Source organism: Castor canadensis, chromosome 14 (assembly GCF_047511655.1).
Source record: "Castor canadensis chromosome 14, mCasCan1.hap1v2, whole genome shotgun sequence".
Taxonomy (NCBI): Eukaryota; Metazoa; Chordata; class Mammalia; order Rodentia; family Castoridae; genus Castor; species Castor canadensis.
In genome coordinates, this window is record NC_133399.1 from 85,025,891 (window position 1) to 85,035,944 (window position 10,054).

General features: G+C 35.1%; 1 long non-coding RNA gene across 1 annotated transcript; it reads left to right on the forward strand.

Moving 5' to 3' along the window:
* The first annotated feature begins 5,453 nt into the window (after positions 1-5,453).
* On the forward strand, positions 5,454-8,619 carry LOC141416451 (uncharacterized). Its single transcript, XR_012441173.1, has 3 exons — positions 5,454-5,529; positions 5,650-5,750; positions 8,208-8,619. It is a non-coding gene; the product is annotated as an uncharacterized lncRNA (long non-coding RNA).
* The last annotated feature ends 1,435 nt before the right edge of the window (positions 8,620-10,054 follow it).

The following is a 10,054-nucleotide window of genomic DNA, read 5'->3' on the forward strand; positions in this document are numbered from 1 at the left end:
TAAAACAAAAAATAGAATAAATCCTGAATAAACCAAATGGCTTTGAGGCAAAGTATTGTGATAATCTGAGAAAACATGTTAAAATTTATCCATTGCTTGCAATAAGAGAGAATGACTTAAATCAATACATACTCTAGACTAATCCCTTAATTGTTTTCCTTAAAAAAAGAAAACTGATATAATATTTTAATTCCGGTATTTGTCTTTCAATAAAAAAGCAATGAAATACAATTTTTGAAAGTCCCAACTAATATGGTAGCCAACAGTTTATTTTTCTTTTACTTTTATTTCCTTCTTCATTAAAAAATCTGAAAAGATTTCTTACAAAAATGTAAGCTTTCAATGAGGTAAAAGAGTTATAGGTAATGATTCTTTACATATCAAAGAACTAGAAAGATAAGTCTATGGCCACACCACCCTGAACATGCTAGTTTCATCTAAAAGAATTAGAAAGATAAAATAAGAAAGGGACAGAGATCTGAAAACAGGTTCAAATACCATAGAGATTAGATCAATTTTTCTCAACTTAAGTGATAATAGTAAAAACACCTTGGAAGCTTTTTAAAAATACTGATTGGGCTGGAGACATGGCTCAGGTGGTACAGTGCCTGCCTAGCAAGCGCAAAGCAAGTTTAAGCCCCAGTGCCACCAAACAATGTATAATAATAATAAATTCTCCACATTCTTTTAATTTGCAGCAAGGGTTTAGAATTCTCTGTGCCAGGTAGCACTTCAAGTGTGATACATTGGGCCCTGCAGGTTCTAGAAACAGTATCACCTGGTCCATGAAGTCACAGTATTGCCTGGTACGTTACTTTTCATAATAATACTGAGGCATCATTTGCCTTTCCCTGGGTTGCATTTGGAACAATGGCACAAAAATGATGAAGGATCACTACCAGTGCCTTAGACAAATCAAGGTAATTGCACCAAATGGTACAAACACCCATCACATCTTTTTATAGTTACACGTTCAAGGTTAAAAACAGAAAGGAAGCCGTTTCTCTAAAGAATATTCTCAATGAAAGAGAAAATAGTATTAATTTTATTAAATCTTAACTCTTAATGATATGACTGTTTTATGATCTATGATAACTTTTTTTCATATCCTATGGCAAAATGAGAATTAAATAGGAAGTACATCTGCTCTATACTAAAATATACTGTCTTGAGAAAAAACACTTGTATGATTGAGCTGTGAGCTAAAATCAGTGTATGTTTTCATGAAACACCATTTTTATTTGAAAGACTAACATAACTGAAGTTATACAGATTTGGGTATTTGATAGTTTATTGGAAATTATTGAAGTAAGTCTGATACTTTAAGGAAAATGTGTCAGTATACATCATCAACAGCATAATTTTCGAACATCCACAACATTTAGACTTACAGCTTCCTATTACTTAAAGACGGTTCTTATAAGATCTGTAGTTATAAAACCAATGATTATTTTTATAGTGTATCATAAAATCATCAACATTTTTAAAAGCTGCATAATCAGCCAGTCCATGTTAACCAAATATCTAACACGTGATGCAACAAAATTATCCATGGGTAGGATAGACAAAGTAGAGTATAAAATAGGCCACTGGATTTTAATGTAGCACAATAAAATAAGTTCTTTGATATGGTTTTGGTTTCTACATTAGATGCAACCTTGAAGAAAGTACTACTTGTTAAGTTTTGGTATAATATCAAAGAATAAAAGGCTTGTCCACAAGCAATTAAGGTATTTCTTCTATTTCTAGCTACATTCCAGGCAAAATTTTCTTTAGAAACCTCAACCACAAGAACACATTGCAGTATGAAACTCAGAAACAGAAATGAGAATCCCACACTCTTATGTTAGTCATTAAAAATGTAAAACAATAGACTTTTCTGACTGCGTGTGATTTTGCTTTGAAAAATATTTTCCACAAAAATATTTTACCAACATGTAATGGGTTTATAAGTCAATATTTTTATAATGTCTCCATTTGAATATTTATTAATATCAATAGATGTAATAAACATTCATTGTGATTTTAAAACATTTTAAAGAGTGTAAAGGGGTACTGAGACCAAAATATTTGGGAAATGTATGCACTGAGGGACAGGCAACGAAGCCTGGTTAGATGAACGCTATAATTCAGCTAAGAATAAATAAGAGGAAACTGAGGGAGATAAAATGGAATTTAATACAAAAGTCCAAAGGAAGCTGGGAATATTTTGAGAAACTACGTGACACACTCCAGCAGAAGTGAAAGACCAAAAAGGTAATTTTTCACAGAGAAAATTAATGGTGGCCTAGTCATAGAGCACTATGATCCGAATCAGAGGTATGATTCTGATCTGTGGAAAGGAAGACGCAAATATTTTGACTGTTCTAGATGAAATTATTCTGATTTTGAAGACAAGAAGTCAGAGTGTGCTCTGGGATTGTCTTGGGTGACTGCCACTGATATACGTGTGAGGATATTTAAGGGACTGGAGGAGGCAAGTCTTGAGGAGCATTCGGAAGTAAATCATGCTTGCTCTGGTACAGTGATTGCTTTCTGAAAAAAAGCAATCTGGTACAGCAACAGTAGCAGACTAAGATACCTGCCATAACTCTTGAGTGGACGTGAAATCATGAAATAAGGATTCTTGCCTCAATTTGTGGTCTAAGGATATCAAACCATGCTCAGGTAAGGAAGAGAATTGAACTTAAAAGCTAAGTATAAATGTAAAGACATTTTTAATCTTTGAGATATGATCTATTTTTCAGAAAGTTAGGGTTGTAACTTTACTCTGTGATACTTAAGTAGGTTTGATACAATACATTTACAAGGGCTGACTGTGACATGCTGCTCTTGCTTAACCATGCTTCTTATGAAGTGCTACTTGAAAATCAAATTGCCACATTCCATTTGCATCATATGTTATGCCTGGAGTATTGTCCTTTGAAATAGATTGGTCAGGGTATGCTATTCACAGAAGAGCAATAAGCAACCAGCTTGATATTGCTCCTGAATCTTTGCTTTCATGGAGAGAATGCCAAACTAAGTTATCATACACTGCTCTTGAAAAATAAAAGAGCCTCTTCAGACCAAGTAGAGTTTGAAAAAAGAATGAGAGAAAAAATCTCTCTCTCCATAACTAAAACACTTCTTTATTCAGCAGTAGTATTTTCACTCTTCAGGCAGAGCTGAAAAATTCTCTGATAGTCTCAGCTTCAACATTTCCCTGACTACCCATTTATAACTTTACTTCCAATCCCTTTTTGCCCATCAGATTTGTGCAGAGTAGCTATGTGTATAGTCATTGGTCGTTGAATGTATGCAGGTTGTTACTTATGGTCAGTAGGAAAAGAACATACACTCTACTTCCTGAGTGATGAACATAAAAAGTTTTCAGGAAATTTAAAGTTACTTGGGACATAGAATTCTAAACATCATGTTCACTCTGTGACGCCATTTGAAGAGAAATAATTTCAAAACAGCCTCATATACATGCATCTCTGAATATATTTGGAAATATACCAAGAATAATGAGGGTAAGGTAGTCAATTATATAATTTTCTGAGAAAGGCAATACTGAAGACAATATCTTAGATGCAGGGAGCTACTAACACTTTAACTTTGTAATGACACATTAATTTATCAGTGATCGCAAAGATCTGAAATAATAGCACTTATTACAGAATAATAAAATTTTATGAAATGATAAAGAGGTTGGCTTTTTCCAAATTATTTACCATAAGATTTTTAAAAATCATCAACAAAGACTTCTTTACACAATTTAAAAGCACTGTTGTCACTGAAGAAAGATTTGTCCAGAGCAGGTATACCAATAAGGAAATTTAACTTGCTTAATGTAGTCAGGTAGATTGTGACAAAACAAACTTGAAGAAGTTCTTTTCAGAATGCTTTTGTTTCTTTGGTGACATACAAAAGAAGAAATTTGGCTAAAAGTGAAGATATAGAAGGTTTTTAGAAGTTTGAGGAGAGAAGATATGAAATAACATCAAAGAAAATTGAAAGGGAGAGACTATGAAAATAGATTATAATTTCTGGAAGGCATTAAGAGCCCACTTAATATTGAAACCAGAGTTTTGGACCTCAGGCCCAAACTCCTGGGTTCCTACATAACAGATCCAGCCACTCATCACTATTTGCCAAATAAAAAAACATGATGAAGAAACTGGGGTGTGCAGGTGCCTTTGTAATAACCTTAGTCACATTCTTTTGGGTATATCCCCAGGAGTGGTATTGCTGGATTATATGGCAGATGTATGTTTAGTTTTTTAAGAAGTTTCCATTTTGTTTTCCATAGTGGTTGTACTAGCTTACATTCCCACCAGCAGGTGGGAATTCCTTTTATGAGGGTTCCTTTTTACCCGCATCCTCACCAACATTTGTTGGTGGTGTTCTTGATAGTAGCAATTCTAATAGGAGTGAGGTGGAATCTTAGTATGGTTTTGATTTGCATTTCCTTTATGGCCAGGGATGGTGAGCATTTTTTCATGTGTTATTCACAATAGCCAAGCTATGGAAACAGCCAAGATGCCCCAGTACTGATGAATGCATTAAGAAAATGTGGTATTTATACACAATGGAATTTGATTCAGCCACAAAGAAGAACGAAATTTTGTCATTTGCTAGTAAGTAGATGGAACTGTAGAACATTATCTTAAGCAAAGTTAGCCAGGATCAGAAGGTTAAAAAATCACATGTTCTCCTTCCTGTGCAGATTATAGACCTAAAACAAATGCAGTAATATTATTGGACATGGGTCACACACTAAGGGGAGACTGTGCACAGGAGGAATAGGGAAAGGGAAGGAAACCTAAAACTTGAATGTGGTTGATGTGCTCACTGTATAGAAGCGAATATAGTAATCTTAAATTGGCAGACGCCACTATGGGAAGGGGACTAGGAAATTGTGAAGAGATCTGGTAGAAATGAAGTTATATGGATTGTAATACACATATGCATAATAACAACACTAGGAATCTCTCTGTATAGCTATCTTTGTCTCAAACTAGCCAAAATGCTGTGTTTTTCTTATTATCTCTTATGTTTTCTCTTCAACAAAATCAGAGAACAAGAGGGCAGTACAGGTTCTGCCTAAAAGTGGGAGTGGGGAGGAGGTGGCCCAAATAATGTATACTCATGTAAGTAAACGTAAAAATGATAAAATAAAATTAAAATAAATAAAAGAAAAGAAAAACATGGTGAAGGGCAGAGAAAGGAGATTTATTACATGGCCCAGGTCATGCCGTGGGAAGAGGCAAAGTAAACACTCAGCCCATCTTTAGCCACTTTGGGGTACAGACTTTAACTTAGCTTGAAATAGACACTGAATTAGAGCAAGGGGCAAAAGGTATGTCCAGTTAAACAGTCCCAGTCATATGTTCCAATGGTCAGTAGGGCCTGGTTGACCATTGTCTTGCTCCTTGCTCTTCCAGGGTTCCAGAGAAGTTGTTCTCACTGTCATCACTTGAGGGGAGCAATCTGGCTCCTAAGAGATGACTGCTTTTGCTGCAGGGTACAGCCTCATCACTCTAGGTAATTGTTCTAATTTGGAGGGTTGGTCTTTTGTGCAAGGCTCCACTGTTCCTAAGGGGTAGTTTCAGGCCCTTGTCATAAAGATGTTATTTATCATTCCTGTCCTTCCTTGATTCCAAGGTGACTCAGGAGAGAATGACTCAGAGCAAAGGACAACAGGTAAAAAGTGGAGACAGAGATGCCAAGCTTTTCTCCTGTTTTCAGTTAATTTGTGGACCCAGGTAAGGACTTGGTGTTTTTCAGGAAAAACAATTCAAGCACTGCTTCCAGTATTAGTGATTATAAATTTAAAATGAGACCTACTATGTGATTGACAATTTTTCTCTAATCAATTTCGATTCACAGATGTCAACAGATATTAGATTGATTTAACCATGTTATGGTTTAGCCAAGAAAGAATGATGACTATTAGAACTGACCATGAACTTATGCTATATAAACCAGTATGGGAAAACGAAGTATTGAGCATGCGTGTAAAAGTAGTAGGTTCAGTTAATTTTAGGTCTTAGCTAATTAGAAGCATTGATGGAATTGAAAAAACTAGAGAGAGAAATCTGAACAGATGGGGAAAACTGAAATTTTTTTTAGCATGCAATTTGTATTTACCCCTTTTCAAGATAACTTTCATAAAAAACATATCATACATTACATAAATTGATGCTTTTTCCTTTTTTTTGGTTATCATGATTAGAAAGGTCTTTCCATTCCAAATGTATAAATGATTGGGCATATTTAAAAACTTTGATCCATCTGGAAGTTATTTAGGTACAAGGAGCAAAGAAGAAGTTTCAGTACTATTTCATATAAATTAATAATTACCCCTGAATTTTCCTATTTCTATTCAAAGAAAGTCTTTTTTTACATTTTGCTTATCCCAAATAAATAGTAAAATTATTTCATTAAGTTTTTTTTCTCCAGAAAACCTTTAGGATTTTGATTATAATACATGGACATTCTAAAGTGATCCAGGAAGAATGGACACATTTACGATTTAGACATTTCCTTTCTAAGAACTTGGTGTTTCTATGACTCTCAATATAATTATGTTTACATTTTTTCTTTAGTTGCATTTTACAGTTTTATCTGAAAGTACTCAGTAATAACATTTGCTAAGTTAACTATGGAGCTTTTGGACACAAAATAAAAGGACAGGACACTATCTTCTTTTCTCAGATATATTCTGCTATTTTATTCTCTTATGTAAATACATTATCCAGAACACCCAGAACAATACTTTATGCCAGCATATATTCAAGTTAGAACTCAACTTATAATTTCTTATAAGATTAACATTTTAGGGGTCACTTTTATTACTTCTTTTGGAAGACATCTATTTATCTCTCTACAATTACACAGGGCTGGCTTGTCAGTCAGCCTCATGCAAAACACACGTTTCACCCGGCATCAAGATTTACAACAACAATACCCTTTTTTCAAAAATGGAGAACAAGAAGTAAAATAGGTCCTGTCTGGAGGTTCATACCAGTGGGATGGGGGAGGATATAAGGAAAGGGTGAAGGAGGGTGACTGTAGTGTAAGTAATTATGTACTCATGGATGAAAATAGAAAAATGAGACAAGTTGAAACTATTCCAGGAGTGGGGGAAGGGGGAATAATAAATGAGAATGATGGAGAGGGTGAATTCAACTATGATATATTGTAAGAACTTTTGTAAATGTCACATTGTACCCCCAGTAATGTAATAATAATATAATTAAAATTAAAAATTAAAAAGAATGTAATAATAATATAATAAAAATTAAAAAGAAAGAGGCAGTGGCCACCTACTCCACATGGATGTCTGTGAGGTTCTGTGGCACCACACAGAGCACCCTTTACCACACTAGAGTGGGCTTGAATTTCTAGTAGTGAGCACTAATGGCAAGTACAAGATAAGAAAGCAAAGAAGGGCTACCTCATCTTAGAGTCTTTCAGCTTTTATATCTTCCAAGTTACATTGTTAGGTGTCAGTTAACCATAAATGATGGGTGAGGCAGGATAGATAGATGAGGAGGCAGGGAAAATATATTATTTCTAATAAATGTTAAAAAGGCTAGACACAGACATTGAAATAAGAAAGTAAAAAATAAAGCCAGAGCAGCTGTTCCCCTCCCACCTCATTTTAGATGTTAAATTATAAGAAATGGGAGACATAAAGGAGCTATCTGTATCTGCTAACTCTTTAAATATTTAAACAAGCTGCCTGACACCTTGGATGGGTAGAGGGACAAAAAAGAATAAAAGGCATGTCTAACAGAGGGAAGTCCTAAAGTACACCTATTGTCCCTGTGTTTTGGATAGTCCTAGATGACATCTCCCTCCCATCTCAGCCCCAGATCTATTATCTTAATGATTATGAAAATGGAGTTTTGGACCTCAGGCACAAACTTTGAGGCATCCACATATCAGATCCAGCCACTAGCCTCTATATGCTAAATAAAGAAACATGGTAAAAGGCAGAGAAAGATTTATTACACATCCTGGGACACACCATGGGAAGAAGCAAAGTCAGTACTCAGTTCATTGTCAGCCATCTTTGAGATACAGAAATGAGCTTTAGCTTTAAATAGAAAAAGAATTAGGGGCAAGGGACAAAAGGTATACATAAAATGCATAGTTAAACAGTTCCAGTCATAGGTGTGGCCTGGATGATCATTATCTCATTCTTGTTCTTCCAGGATTCTGTGTTCCTGAGAAGTTGTTATGGCTGTCATCACTTGAGGGGAGCAATCTGGTTCCCAAGATTGCTACTGCTCCAGGGTGCAGCCTCATCATTACAGGTAATTGTCCTCATTTGGAGAGATGGTCTGTCCTGCAAGACTTCTCTGTTCCTTAGAGATAGTTTCAGGCTCTTGTCATAAGGCATTATTGATCATTCCCGTCCTTCCTTAATTCCAAGTTGGCTGAAGGAACGGATGGCTCAGAGCAAAGGACAATAGGTACAAAATGGAGACAGAGATGCCAAGCTTTTCTCCTGTTCCCAAATGAGGAGCCAGTGCTTTTCAGCAAAAGCAGATTTAGGTACCCAGTACAGTTAGAGTTTGTTAGACATACTACATCTATTCCCCCAGCCGCAAAAGTTTAAGAGTAGAGATAGGGTCACTATTTTGAGTCTCTACTCCTGTTTCCAGCATGGGGAACAGGAAATGTTTCTCTTTTTCTTTCCCCCACTTCTCCCTATTTTTACACTGTTACACTAAATTTCTTTCCTAATAAACATTGTTATCATTATCACTATGTTTTCGCCTCTTGCCTGAATTCTCTTGCCAGATGCAAGAACTGAGGTTTATACCAGCACTAAACTTTCTTGTAACAACATAGCTAAAAGGAATATGAAAACAACTTCCTTGTGTAGTCAGCTGCATCCCATATATTCATAAATTGCAAGTTCAATAACAATAGGCAATTTATACAGATTATCTATGTGTTGCTAAAATAATTTCTTAGACAAGTAATTGGTCTGTGGCAGTCCCTAAAAATTTTCATTTACAGATGAGCATGCATAAAACTTTTTGTATTTACATTTATACATAAATTTAATAGAAGAAATAAGGAAAGAAAGACCTTGCTTATAATAGAAAAGAAATTCACACCTCAGAATGCAATTTAAAAAGCTTATCTATCCAGAGAATAAGTGGACTCTGGAACACTTTTTAGTGGGGACTTATATTTTTCACTTTTGTAAAGGAAACCACATAAGTAGTATATACAGTAGATGATAAATTATTTCCATGATGGGTAAAGTTCAGTGATTCTGTTAGTGATATACATAATACTGAGTGGAACAAGTAAATAAATTGATGGCAGATAGAGCCATTCTCTCACAATTGAAATAAGGGTTTAGAAGCAAGAAAGATCTATATGGCAATAGATTAGAGTTGGTGACATTAATATGAATGCATGTTTAGCTTAATATGTAAAGCAAATACTGAAATATTTATAGATATGCATTCATACATGGGTTAGTATATCCATATCTATTTTCTTATTCTATCTGCTGAGAGAAACTAGGTTCAGTGATACCCCAACAGGGTATCAAATTCAAGAAGCTATGATCTTCATTTTTTATTATTATTAGCACACATTAATTATACAAAGAGGTTTCATTTTGTTATTTCTATACATGCATGTAGTGTACTTTGATCAATTTTACCCCTTTGATTACTCTTTGGTTTCCTTCCCCAAGCCTGCCTCCTTGTTTAAACAATCTTAATGGGCTTCATTATTCCATTTTCATTTCTGCATGAAAAGTGCATGGAAGCACTTGCTTTTTAACACCATATGCCAATAAAAGGAACCAGGGTTCCTTGGAGAAATGACCAGCTCTAGGATTAGGGCAGGAAACATACAAGACAAGCTTGGAACATCTTGTAAATAACTTCACACTCCTTATTTATGAACCGCATACAGTGACTTACTTCCCAAGAGTGTAGTTTGGAAAGGGAGGGAAAAAATGCATCTTTATAGCAGAGAAATCTACCAAATGCTATCTCAGTCAGCCAAGGTCAACAGTGACAGTGATTAG